This window comes from Pyrus communis, chromosome 15, assembly GCF_963583255.1.
Source record: "Pyrus communis chromosome 15, drPyrComm1.1, whole genome shotgun sequence".
NCBI classification, from domain to species: Eukaryota; Viridiplantae; Streptophyta; class Magnoliopsida; order Rosales; family Rosaceae; genus Pyrus; species Pyrus communis.
This window is the reverse complement of record NC_084817.1, coordinates 4,959,252-4,973,200: the sequence shown is the minus strand read 5'-3', so window position 1 is coordinate 4,973,200 and position 13,949 is coordinate 4,959,252. Positions and strand designations below refer to the sequence as shown.

Genomic DNA, 13,949 nt, shown 5'->3' with positions numbered 1-13,949 from the left:
TGAGGGGCTCGGGAAGGGAGGGAGAAAATGGGTTCTACATTTTCTAGGTTGTTTTTTTTTTTTTTTTTTAATAATTTAAATAAGGTAAATATTATTATATTTTAAATGCATAAAAATTATTTTTTCGTTACGTGGTATAAATTTGATAGTCACGTCAGCATAAATGTGAATCTCGTATTTGCCATGTCATCATTTTACGATTTATTTAATTGATTTTTTAACAAATATATAAAATTAAAATAAAATGATAAGTAAATGTATGAAATTAAAATGTTTTAAAAATATTGTAAAAAATTAAAATGGACTTCAAAATTGAGGGCAAAATGTAATTTACCCATCTTTCTTTTAGACCTTCCATTCTCGTTATATTCTACAACCGGCCCCTTCTTCATCACTCTTTCTTTTTCTCTTCCTCTTTGTTTCTTTATTTATTTATTTTTTTTCTTTTGACTTCTTTTCCTCTTATTAACGAAGAGAATTCCCACACAATCGAAGTTTGAAACCAACAAATCAATTTCAAGTGTTAAGCTGCTAGGGTCTGGGTCTTCGAATTCCGACGAGCTGTTTCCATACGAACCGTGGCGCACCGTACCGTGCCGTGCCGTCGAACACAATCCTCTCTGCTCTATCTCCGGCGTTCAAGCCATTAAGGTAAGCAATTTCTTATTTATAAAACGAATTAGGGAGTTACATCGGGCTTTTGAATTAGGGATTTACAAATTGGGGATATGGGCATTAATTTTTTATTTAGGGTTTTAATTTTGGAGAAATTAGTAGGCTAGGCAGGGGATTAATTTGATTGCGTCAGAATTTGAGTTTTGGGATTGTTGATCTGTTTGTTTTGTTATTGTGTTATTGGGTTGGTTTTGCAGTGATCCGTGGATTCTTGTGACATCTGAAATTGATTAGATCAGCCATTTGCAGTTCTGTCGGTTTGTTTTCGGTTTTCAAAACTTCTTTGTATGCATGTACGCATGGTAAAATCCAATCTGATTTCATCTATCATCTCGCACTCAGATCATAACACTGTCGGGCGGTGTTACTATTGTGAATGTTATGCAAGAAAGCAAAGAAAATTCTAATGGGAGATTTTGGTTTGTCCTTTAGCTTTCAATAATTTCACTGCTAATTAGGGGTTTTTCTTCATATGTTTTCCTTCGTGTTCAACTTCCGATTTCACTCAATTTCATATTCCCAAATAGTTGTACCAAGAACCAACACTACTTAGATCACACGGATGGTACTTGGACAAATGGATCTTTTCTCAAAGTCAAATCTCAATTGTACAAATGACTGATTTTTTTAATGTGTTGTTAACGTTTGATCGTTTTATCTTCAAAATATTATTGCCAATTTTAGTTCTAATCAATTTATTGGCGGAGAGAATGTTGCGTCAAGATGATCTTGGAGGCCGTCAATGTACACGCTACATATATATATATATATATATTCAGAACTTTCTACACCTTCAACAATATTTCAAACACCGCATTAACGGGCGGGTACACCAGCTTATGAAAACTAAAAATCAAGCAAAAAATTATTTTAAATTATTCGAAATTTAATTTAAAATGGGCAGAAGATTGTCTTGGTTAAAACCCAAAACCATTACACACAGAAATAACAAACATGTTAACAAGAGAACTAACTATGCAGCAAAGCTAATTCTTTATATGTATTGAATGTAGTTTTGCCACGACCACCACGATCCATCAGCAACATCTGCATCACCTTCGCTCTCTTTGTTAGAATCATCATAGCTTCCGTCATCATTAACATCGTCACCCTCACCAACACCATCATCTGCATCAACAGTCATCATCTTCATCCTCACCACCACCTCAAATTATCTTCTGTTATCTGCACTCCTTGTAGTTCTGGGGAGCTCTTCCACTCAAAGCTGTTAATCTTCAACTTAGGGCATTCGTATATATTTGCACTTTTCAAGGATGGAAATTTGACAATGCAATTTCCAGAGAAGAAATCTTGCAGACTTGGTAGAGATACAAGGTTCAAACGTTGCAACTGGCAAAAAGAAATCTCACCATCATTTCCTGCTTCATCTCCATCTGATGTCGTTGCCCCTATTTCTGTCATTCTTTCACAACTCCCAACAGTCATTCTTCTTAGCCGCTTTAAAGTTTTGGCTATCGTATATGTTGCTAAATATTTCAAGTTGCAACAACCAACTACAACCAAAGTCGTTAAATTCTGGAAGGTGATAGCGGATGACCCTATATCCTTCAATGCAGAACCACCATATTCTTTTGTTGACACTATCTCTTCCATTGATGCACGATTTCTAGCCATGGAAGACGATAACACAAAAGTTAAACTATTACAATCATGCACCACCAATCTTTTTAAGTTTCGCGACACAACCTGCAGTATTTGTACATTCCATTTTTAAGAGAAGAGAATTCACGTTAATTGTTATTATCTAGTCAAATGGTGTCTTTAGATAAAAAAAATTATACCAACAAATATTTCTTAATACGCACTAGATAAAACGAATCACTTCAAATGATCAAATATATGTAAATTTAGCCAGAAAAAATCTAGGAGTTCTATGGTGGTTGTATCATTTTTCTTTGTAAATTATATCGCTCGAATAAAAATAAAAAAACAAGTACTAATGGCATAAATGGGAAAGAATGACACTAGTGGCATACCTCCTCAGTAATGATATGTGTATATTGGGCATTGTTTTGGACATGGAGATGCTTGAGTTGTTGAAAATCTTCACTACCTGAGTGGTACACAACATTATCAGCTCCCTCCGACCCATCCAAATACAAATCTTGACATGATCTCTTCAACAACATTTCTAGACCATGGTCCAATTCACAGCCAGTTGGGAGCTTCAATGTGTTGAGGGTTTCATCCACATCGTACCATTCCCACGAAGCACCGATTAATATTTGGTATCTTTTTAACTTGTCAGTGAACAAGTCCGTCGGAATACTGCCAGCATCTGGAACATGTATGCTTAATGCAGCTAAACGAGGCAAGTCCTTCAGTTCTGAAAGGCTAGCATTACTTCTTTCTCCGGTTACTCCTTCGGGCACCCATCCGTTGAAGCTGTCTTTCATTCTCAAGTCTTCTAGACTTGTCAAACGTGATATAACATTAGGTGAAATCACTTTGAGTTGAAGGCACCAGCTTAAATCCAGCAGTCGAAGACGAGTCAATTTCCCTATTTCTTCAGGCAACTCTTCAAACTTAGATTGTATAAAGCTGAGAATTTCTAGTTGCAATAACTGTCCGACTAGAGTTATGTCTCCCAACACGCAACCATCCAAACACAATGTACGAAGATTTTCTAGGAGCAGAAGAGATGGAGGCAGCGACGAAATACGCGCCGTTGTTAAATCCATAACTTTAAGCTCTTTCCATCTCCTTAAAGAAGTTACCTGGGATTTCAAGCAAGTCACCATTAAAGTGCAAAAAAAAATACTCCAGTTGTTGGCATTTCAAAACTTCAGGAAGCCTAGGGATGTTTTTGCAAGACAAAGAGATCCTTGTGCAATTTTCAGAAAAATCCTTATTGTTTGGCCATTCCTTCAAGACATCTCCTTCTGCTCTTAGTAAGGCACGGTGGCCTTTGGATGCAATCGAGATGGCAACATCACGTAACAAATCATGCATTGTGATTGATGTATTGTTCTCGGTGTCGAGTAACAGACCAGAATCTTTAAGCTCTTCAATCCACGCGTGCAATGCATCTCGTGCGTCCTCCACTGAATCGAAGTTCTTAAACAAACCCAAACCAATTGTATATTTCAACAAGTCTGTCAGATCAGCGTATCCCAATCGATTTACGATAATTCCACAGATCAAGAATAGTGGCTTCAGCTTTTGATCATCCAATTGATTGTAGCTCCACTCAAAAGCCGAGTATGCTTCTTGTTCGGCTGGGTCTTCGTTGTCAAACACTTTTAGGCGACTGAAGGCATTCTTCCATACTGGTAAAGTACTTCTATTTCGTAAAGAGCTTGCGACTGTGACAACCAAAAGTGGCAAACCTCCGCATTTTTTGGCTACATCGGTTGCCACAGTTCGTATGTCGGGCTTGTTAACAACATCACCTGCTTTCGTCTCAAATAAACGCCAAGCTTCTTCCTCGTTTAGAACTCGAAGCTCATAGTCTTTTTGCAACCGCTTGTCTGAGGATAGCAGTTTTCGAGTTCTGGATGTCAAAAGTATTCTACAATTCGGCAGACAAGGAAGTCCTACCGCCTCCAAGTCAATGCTTTCCCAAATGTTGTCTAAAATTACAAGAACTTTCTTGTCTTTTACCCTGTCACATAGACGAGGTGCTCTTACTGACATAGTTTCGCTTTCTTTAACTTTCATACCCAACTTTGTGGCAATTTCTTTTTGAATTCCTTCAAGGTCCGGATTTTGCCCACTTCTAACCATAACCGCATCAGCAAATAACTTTTCTTTTACCGCTTGCCTATGGACTTCTTCAACCAGTGTGGTCTTCCCCACGCCTCCAATACCATACACCAAGATCAGGTCCGTATTAGGAGTTCTCAGTTCATCCATGATTTTCTTTACAGTTGAAGTCCTCGAATCAAATGCCTCATAATGTTTGTCAGAAACCATGGATACCTCTTGTGGATAAACTTCGTACGAAATGCTAGTAAAATTTCATTTTCTCTCGAGTTCAACAACCGCCTGCTCCAGCTTTGTTGATCTCCTGCCTAGCTTGTAACGGTGCACTGGGTTTGGACAAAACCCACGGAGACAGCTCATCCTTGCTTGCGTATCAGGCTTCCATAATTCATTCGCCTTCTCGGTGATATCATCCACGTCTTTCAGCCACTTCTGGACGTCAGTTTGGATTTTTTCACCTTTGTTTTCAGCTCCAACTATCTCGAGCGCTAGCCGCTCTCTAGCGGCATGTAATTCGTTCACTTGATTTTTTAGATTCTCAAGATTTCTTTTGCAGTGAGCTAGGTAACCCACTTGGCGTATAGCTGGTTCAACTGCATAGTCGGCAACTTTTCCGACAATTTGAATAACAATCTCCATGCCTGCTGATGAATACAAATTAAATTAGAAAAAAAGGAGCTGAAGAAATACTTTACTTTTCTAATTGACTTATGAGTTATGATCGTTCAACAACTTATAAATAAACACAGTACATTTCAAAGTGTATTATGAAAAGGGCAAAATTCTATTCCACTTCTTGAAATAGATTACTTTTTGAATAAAATCTTGTCTAAGGTTAGAAACTAACTAGTTTCTTGGCATTTAATTGTAATTTTCGAATATTAATTACGTTTTAATAAAGTGGGGCCCACTAACACATTTAGTTCTCATCTCTATTAGAGAGATGATACAAATGATGGTAAAATTATGCGATAAGAGTAGTGTTTTTGTCAAAAAAAAGTTCAAAGCAATGGTTGAACTACAACGTGGACTAAAAATAAAAAAGCTTAAAAGTGGTAGAGGTGGGGAATATACTTAAATCGAGTTCAAGGAGTTATGTGAGGATATGGGACTACATAAACAACTAACTGTTGCTTACACATCATAGCAGAATGGTACTACAGAAAGGAAAAATTAGACGGCAATTGAAACGGCAAAATCCATGTTGCTTGAAAAGAAGATGCCACATTCATTTTGGAGTGAGGCAGTTAAAACTGCAGTCTAACTTCTCAACATATGTCCAATAAAGACACTTGATAAAATGAATCCTTTTGAAGGATTTAGTGGCAGGAAACTTGATGTGAAGCATCCAAGGGTGTTCTATTTGTTATGCAGAGATGCCAAAACAATTGAGACACAAACTTGAGGACAACAACACCAAATGCATCTATGTGGGATATAGGAGTTAAGAGAAAGGGTATAGATTTTTCAATCTTGAAACTTACAAGGTCATTATTTTGAGGGATGTCATATTTAATAAAGAAGCTGTTAGGAATTGGGATAAAAAGATTGAAGATACCATCTTAGTACCACTTAGACTTGATGAAGTGGAATGTGAAATAAAAACTGAGAGTGAAATTGTGTTTGAAATTTAGTCTCTCCAACATTTAAGTTCAACACCAGAGGACCTAGAAGTGCAAGACTCTCCCTTAGGATCAACTTCATTAAGAATGAGGAGGTTGAGTGAGATTTATGCAACTTGCAACTATCATATAATGGAACCTGAAAGCTTTGAAGAAGCTGAGAATGACCAATCTTGGCAGAAGGCAATGAGTGATGGAATTGTATGATTGAGAAAAACTCAACTTGGGAACTTGTGAATAGACCAAGGGACAAACTAGTGATAGGTGTGAAATGCGTCTATAAGACCAAATTGAATCTAGATGGCTTCGTACAAAAGAACAAGGTAAGACTAGTTGCTAAGTGTTATTTCCAACAACCTAGTGTGAATTTCAATGAAACCTTTGCTCTAATGGCAAGGTTGGACACTATTAGGACTTTAATTGCTTTGGCCACACATAAAGGTTGGAAATTGTATTCATCTTTGTTGTCAATAGCATACTTGAATAAGGTTTTGTGGTTCCAAATAAAGATGAGAAGGTGTTCAAATTAAGGCAGGCACTATATGGACTGAAGTAAGCACCAAGGTCTTGGTACAGTGAAATTGACCACTATTTCCGCAAGAGAGGTTTCAGCAAAAGTTCAAGTGAGGTAGCAATTTATATAAAGACGGGAAAAGGCTCAAAAAGCTAATTGTGTTTATCTATGTTGATGATGCGGTGTTCACTGGAAGCAATGAAGCTATGATTTCTAAACTCATGGAGGATATGACGAAGCATTATGAAATGACTAATTTGGGATTTCTTCATCACTTTCTGGGAATTGGAGTGATTCTAGAATCCAGTGGTATTTCCATACATCAGCAAAAATATGCACATACCTTACTTGAGAAATTTGGACAAAAATGATGCAAGTCTGTTGCTACCCCATTGATTACAAATCAAAAAGTGTAAAAATGATGGAACTGAAGCTGCCGATGAGAATTTGTACAACAAAATTGTTGGCAGTCTACTATATTTGACAACAACAACAACAAGACTTGATATCGTGTTTGTAGCAAACCTACTATCAAGATTTATGCATAGTATAACAAAGACCAAGACTAAAAACCATGCGTTCCATCAGAAGAATAAACACATTAAAGAAAATTTCATTTCATCGTAGAGGCATTGCTGGAAAACACAATTGAGTTGTTGTACTGCAAGTCTGAAGATCAGATTGCATATATTTTCAGCAAAACTCTGCCTAAACACAAATTTGTTTATCTGAGAGGACTGCTTGGAGTCAAAGCATAATCCATATTGAAGGGAATGTTGGACCTAAATGAGATTTGGTTTTGATCCTACAACTTGGAACACAAGAAATTTGTTTGTGTTTGTTTTGCTTGAATTCCATAAGGCTAGTGTTACTTTGTTCTTAGTGAACTAGGTGTGGACTTGGTTTCATTAGACAAGTGTATGCACCAAATTAGTTTTTTAGATTGACGGGCTCAGAGTAATTGTCTTTGTTTGGTAGTGAAGGATAAGAGATAAGAATGTATGAAGGATGCTGAGCTGCTACTATTAGCACAAGCATTTGATCTCTAAAATTCTCTGATTTGTTCTTCATTCTTTTTCAAGATTGCATCACGTATGTACACTAAACTATGGCAGATTTAACATAAACATGATAAATAATCAATACACAGACTGAAAGGTACAAGCTTGCATGGCACCAGATTTAGAAGCAAACCAAATGCCATAAATGAGATCCAAGATTCCAACTCAAATCAAATATGGTTATAATTAAAGAACGTACCCTTAGCTCTGTTGGTTATGGATGAAGTGAGTTGCTCTTCAATATAGACGTTCCTTGGAGCACCATTTCAAATCGGTCGTTCTGTAAATTGAGAATAAGCTAATAAAGTAAGAAGGGAGAGTACGTAATAATTTCTTTTTTTCTTGCAAAGTTCTTTTGGATACAATTGCAATTTGCTAACTAAAAGCAAAAACAACTAAGAAATCTAAAAGCACTAAGTTTTATATTTTTCTTCTAATTTGACAACATGTGTACCCTAAAGCTAAATGAAATGATTATCAAATGGGCCCTAAACCGCATGTAAAATTGTGTACTTCACTAAGGTCAACTAAAAAAAGATGCAGGTCACCAAATAGGATGGACTAGAAAGTTATGCCCGTGCGTTGCCAGGAGATTAAAAATTGTAAGAGAGATTGTGTTTCGAAGATACAAGGAGTATGCCAAACCACGCAAAAAATTTTTTGCTTCAACGCTAAAAGCTTTTGTCCAGTATGTGTTGATTGTTAAGGAAGCATCCTAGGCAAGGAAAGAAAAATATTGAAACACACGAAGCAAATTTATATGACAATAGAATCATACTACAGAGAAAAAAAGGATAGAGTATGCTTACCTAGTTTGTTGTTGTTGTGTGGATTGGAGTCTGGTTTTGCACCAATTGGAGAGGACGTTCTTTTCCAGCAGGACTTCACTACCAATATTCTTAGCTAGATGGTGAACGTTGTATGAGGCATCGTTATTATCCACAAACATGGAATTTGAAAAGATATAACTATAAATTCAAGCTTGAACCAACTTCTGCCTATATACAATGAAAAAAGCAAATCATAATTTCAATTCAGTCCCTCATCAGAATGTATAAGATAATGTGAATTAAAAAAATTCACCCAAAAAAAGATTAAAATTTTGATATTTATAAATCTCAAAATCACAAAACTCCCAAATTTAAACAAAACAAACTCCACATATGTGTGCTTTTCATGTTATAAACTCGAGTAGAATAGGCTTACATACAGTTGTTATAAAACAACACTTGTACCAAAATTCACTCACATTCTTAGTTGTAAGTTGTTGATTTGGTAAAAATTGGTGACTCATATAATGTATTGATACATTCATAGTATTTTTAATCAATTTTTACATACAATTAATAATATGGTTGTATATTTGCACTTGTTCTTTTCTAAATTTCTGTTCTCAGATTTTTATTCATTATTACTTCGTAAGTAAACAATTTTTTTTTTAAAGGCAGAGAATGCAGTAAATTACATATTCACTTGGCTAGGAAAACTAAAATCAAATAAGTTACTAAATGCACCACCAAATATAGTAAAGCTAATTATCCATGAATTCCCAAAAAAAAAAAAAAAAACTGAAAACTGTAGTAATGCTGAAAAGCATATCTAATGAAAGGAATGATAAATTTTTTTTTTTTATATTAGAAATATCTTCAATTTTTATAATTATATACTTGAGTTTCAAATGGCATAGGAAATTACAAAAAAAATAGAAAGAAGGAGAAAATGTGAAATTCCCAGATTAACATATGTCCTGCTATACTGAAGTATAAAGAACTCTAGTAATCACCTTGCTTATGGTAAAAAAAATAGTTTAAATAATGTTTTATTGGAAAATAGCATTAGCATGCCAACTGTCATCGACTTGAGCACTATGGAGAGAATAATTTGCTTCAGTGTTCCGGAATTTGCATACATTTGAAGCACATCGTAAATTATTGTTCTGTGTCACTACCAATGGAGTTGAGAATAGCTGGCAGCAAAAAAAGAGCAAATAATTTGTTATTAAGCATGCAGACAATATATTTCACACTTATCAAAACAATTATTTCTATCTAATACAAATGAAAGCAGGCTAAATATGTACCTTATTTAAAAAAAAAAAAAGTCTAATATATGGAGAGGAAATTGATGCAGAATGGTTGTGCAATTGCTGTTCTTCTTTGCTAGTTTATATAGACAGTGGAGACCTATGTTTACCCGCTTGCTTTCTACAATGCAAGATTCTTTCCTCATATTACCAAAAAGATTTGCCTTGATGCTGCTGTTTACTCTCCTCGGACGAAAGGAATAACAAGTTTGAGTGGTGAATCTATAGTGGCAGTGTCGGCAAGCAACTATTTTTTATAGAAAGTAAACCTAATTTATTAACGTAGAGATCTTATTGACTTTTTGGTTTTGATTGAAGTCTTTGACATTAATTTATTAATGTAGAGATTGGACAACTCCGTTTTCCTAAGTGAGGATTCCGGAGATTCTCAAATCACATCCGTTCATCGTACATTGTGCGGTTATAAATTTTTGTAATTTTTTATATTTAAAATTAAATATAAACAATATCTGACAAAAACTGATCATACAATGTACGATAAACAATTATAATTAAAAAATCTTTAAAATCCTCGTAAAAAGGATCAAGCGAGAATCCAAAAGGTTTTGCCTGTATGCGTTTTGATTTACCAAGATAGGAATATGGTGACTTCTTTTCAAAAAGATTTTGCTAAGAAGTTATTGTGCTGAGAGAGTAAATGAGGCGTGGAAGAGAGGAATTAGTGGATTGCAATGATGAGTCGGATTGGCGCATGATTGACGCGCTGAAAGGGAGGAAACTCGCCAAAATGTAAAGGAAAGGGGACAGGCTGAGGGGAGTGGGGTCCTGCCTGATGAGTTGTCGGTCACTCATGTACAATCCCAATTGCATTATTTTGATAGGTCTTTTGATAGGACGACATTGATCTGGACTGTTGGTTAATCCAACTGTCTTAATTTAAAATTATTAATTATTAATTTTAAATTTATAAATTTATAAATACATTTAATATAATGGATGAAGTTGAATATGATATATTTAACTCTATATAAAATAAAATAAAAAATCTAACGGCCTAAAATTAAATCAAAATACAATGCTTTGTTTCAGAAAATAATTAGTTTAGTGTTTTTTCATTATATATCGGAATCTAATATTTTTAAATTAAAATGTTTATGAAATTAAATTAGAATAACTTACATAATTTTTATTTTTTTTAAAAGTTACTTAATGGACATAATTCAACTTAAATTCATTTCTTAATAATCTTTGGTTAAAAATTTAACCCATAATGGTTGGAACAAATTTTTTTTTTTTTAGTCAAAACCTAAATTTTTGTTCCCAATGTTTGGAGATGGTCTTATTATAGGTATACTTTATGGAAAAACATGGTCTTATTATAGGTATACTTTTTGTTCCCAATGTTGGCAAATCTGAAGTCTGCACCCGATAAAGGAATACTTTATGGAAAAACATGGGCATCTAAAAGTTGTGGGGTTTACAGATGCAGATCGGGCTAGCAATGTTACTGATAGACGGTCTACATCTAGGTATTTTACGTTTGTTGGAGGTAATTTGGTTACGTGGCATAGTAAGAAGCAGAAAGTGGTGTCAAGGTCGTCTGCGGAAGCTAAGTATAGAGGTATGGTACACATAATATGTGAACTTCTTTAGTTACGTAAACTTTTGAGATGTCTTGGTTTTGAACTAAAGGAGACTATGTAGTTATATTGTGACAATAAATCTGCATGTAGAGATTGATCGACACTTTGTCAAGGAAAATCTTGAAAAGAAAATTGTCTCTATACCGTTTGTGAGTTCATGAAAGATTCTTACTCATGCAGTATCTAGTAAGGTTTTTCAAGACTTAATCATCAAGTTAGGCATGTATGATATTTATGCACTAACTTGAAGGAGAGTGTTGATTTTATTCTTAATGAAGGAGAGTGTTGATTTTAAGTATGATGAGAATATGTAATCTTTAGGATTTAGTGTCCTTGTATTTTGCAATTACTGTCCTTATAGAATAAGGTGTTTGTGCCTATATATTGTAAAATCCTAAAGGATCCCTCCAACCTCATCTTTCCAAATTCACTCATTTTTCTCTAATTTTAGTACGTACACCATCAGACTCCTTTGATGTCCTTCGTGTTGATCCAAGTTCCAACCACTCTATTCTTCCATCACACTCATCTTTTATTTATTTATTCTCTCCCCTTCCTTCTCCTTTTATTTGAACGGTCACTGTTAAGTCACAGCAATATTTTATATTAATTTTTTATAATATGAGAAATATAAAATAAGATAATGTAAAAGAAGGATATGAAAGGGAATAAGGGAATGTAAAAGGAGGATATGAAAGGGAATAAAATAAAGAAGGAGAGAATCCTAGTCCCTTTCTTAAACGGTTAAACCTTCCATTCTCGTTATTTTCTACAACCGGCCCCCTCTTGATCACGCTTTCTTTTTCTCTTCCTCTCTCTCTCTTTCTTTCTTTCTTTCTTTTTATCTTTTGAGTTCTTTTCCTTTTTCACTCACCTTTCACAAAAAAATAGGTGAAATTCATCTCTGTCGCTCACAATTCGCAAAAAAAATTGTAAACCTCAAACAAAGAAATCGCATAAAACCTCAAACCCTCTTATCAACGAAGAGAATTCCCACACAATCGAAGTTTGAAACCAACAAATGAATTTCAAGTGTTAAGCTGCTAGGGTCTGGGTCTTCGAATTCCGACGAGCTGTTTCCATACGAACCGCGGCGCACCGTACCGTGCTATGCCGTCGAACACAATCCTCTCTGCTCTATCTCCGGCGTTCAAGCCATTAAGGTAAGCAATTTCTTATTTATAAAAGAATTAGGGAGTTACATCGGGCTTTTGAATTAGGGATTTACAAATTGGGGATATGGGCATTAATTTTTCATTTAGGGTTTTAATTTTGGAGAAATTAGTAGGCTAGGCAGGGGATTAATTTGATTGCGTCAGAATTTGAGTTTTGGGATTGTTGATCTGTGTTTGTTTTGTTATTGTATTATTGGGTTGGTTTTGCAGTGATCCGTGGATTCTTGTGACATCTGAAATTGATTAGATCAGCCATTTGCAGTTCTGTTGGTTTGTTTTCGGTTTTCAAAACTTCTTTGTATGTATGTACGCATGGTAAAATCCAATCTGATTTCATCTATCATCTCGCACTCAGATTTCTCTATCTTTATTTATCTATTACCTCTAATTTATAACTTTAAAATGTTTGACTGTTTTCCCGCTTGGATCAGTATGAACAAAATTCTTGGGCGGAACCATAAAAGTTGCTATTCCTCACAAGACAATGTTGCTGAGAACGAAACACAGGTGATATTTCAGAATTACCGACCCTCATCAAAATTCTGTTTGCATTTTTGTGTTTGTATGTGCTGGTGGTGGTATGAGCGTCTACCGACTGTTATACTTGATGGTATATATCCTCTAAGCATGCATGTTGGTTGGAGTCAAATGCAAAATCATAGGATCAGAATTTAAGGTAATCTATATGCATTTCATTTGAAGTTTCGTTCCATAGAATTTGCTTCACCGGTGCAGATGATGTTATAACTGTTTTAATGGCCTGAATGGATGATTTAGAACTGCTTCTTCGTATGCAGATTACCATACGTATTTGAGAGCACAGCTGATGTAAGTTCTCTCTCTCTCTCTCTCTCTCTCTGTGCATCGAACTGTTTTGTCTGTCAACTTTGCTTATAACTTACTCTCCTTGCCTTCCCTTTATCAGGAAAATTTTACCGATTGCAAATGATAAATGTTACGAGCATGGGAAAAGCATAACCAATTTTAAATCAGCTTTACAGGTATGCATTGATTCCAGATTCAAACCATCACTTCCGTTTAGTATGTTGTTTATCATTTTGTGATCATAACACTGTCGGGCGGTGTTACTATTGTGAATGTTATGCGAGAAAGCAAAGAAAATTCTAATGGGAGAAAGCAAAGTTAAGGTGAAGATTTTGGTTTGTCCTTTAGCTTTCAATAATTTCACTGCTAATTAGGGGTTTTTCTTCATATGTTTTCCTTCGTGTTCAACTTCCGATTTCACTCAATTTTATGTATTTGCTGAACGCCTTCTTTGTTTTACAAAATGTTTCTATATTCCCAAATAGTTGTACCAAGAACCAACACTACTTAGATCACACGGATGGTACTTGGACCTAAAAAAAGATTGGTCAAACGGATCTTTTCTCAAAGTCAAATCTCAATTGTACAAATGACTGATTTTTTTAATCAGTCACACGGATGTTAACGTTTGATCGTTTTATCTTCAACAATATTTCAAACACCG

General features: G+C 35.1%; 1 protein-coding gene, 1 long non-coding RNA gene and 1 pseudogene across 5 annotated transcripts in view; 1 reads left to right on the top strand and 2 right to left on the bottom strand.

The window, feature by feature from the left end:
- Positions 1-13,949, bottom strand: part of LOC137716766 (disease resistance protein At4g27190-like) — a 55,799-nt gene that overhangs the window by 33,888 nt on the left and 7,962 nt on the right. The window contains exon 1 of one of the 3 annotated variants that reach the window (XM_068456148.1): positions 7,798-8,136. The exons of the other annotated variants lie outside the window; for them this stretch is intronic. The gene's annotated coding sequence lies outside the window, so the exon portion shown is untranslated. Of the gene's footprint in view, positions 1-7,797; positions 8,137-13,949 lie in introns of those variants that run through there. 3 annotated transcript variants of the gene reach the window in all.
- On the top strand, positions 466-13,672 carry LOC137716769 (uncharacterized). Of its 2 annotated transcripts, XR_011065736.1 has the most exons (6): positions 466-651; positions 873-968; positions 12,892-12,967; positions 13,087-13,136; positions 13,258-13,288; positions 13,386-13,672. It is a non-coding gene; the product is annotated as an uncharacterized lncRNA (long non-coding RNA). The 2 variants fall into 2 exon arrangements; XR_011065735.1 differs by lacking the exons at positions 466-651; positions 873-968 and adding an exon at positions 12,077-12,448 and having other exon boundaries at positions 12,671-12,967.
- Positions 1,252-5,055, bottom strand: LOC137717749 (probable disease resistance protein At4g27220; annotated as a pseudogene).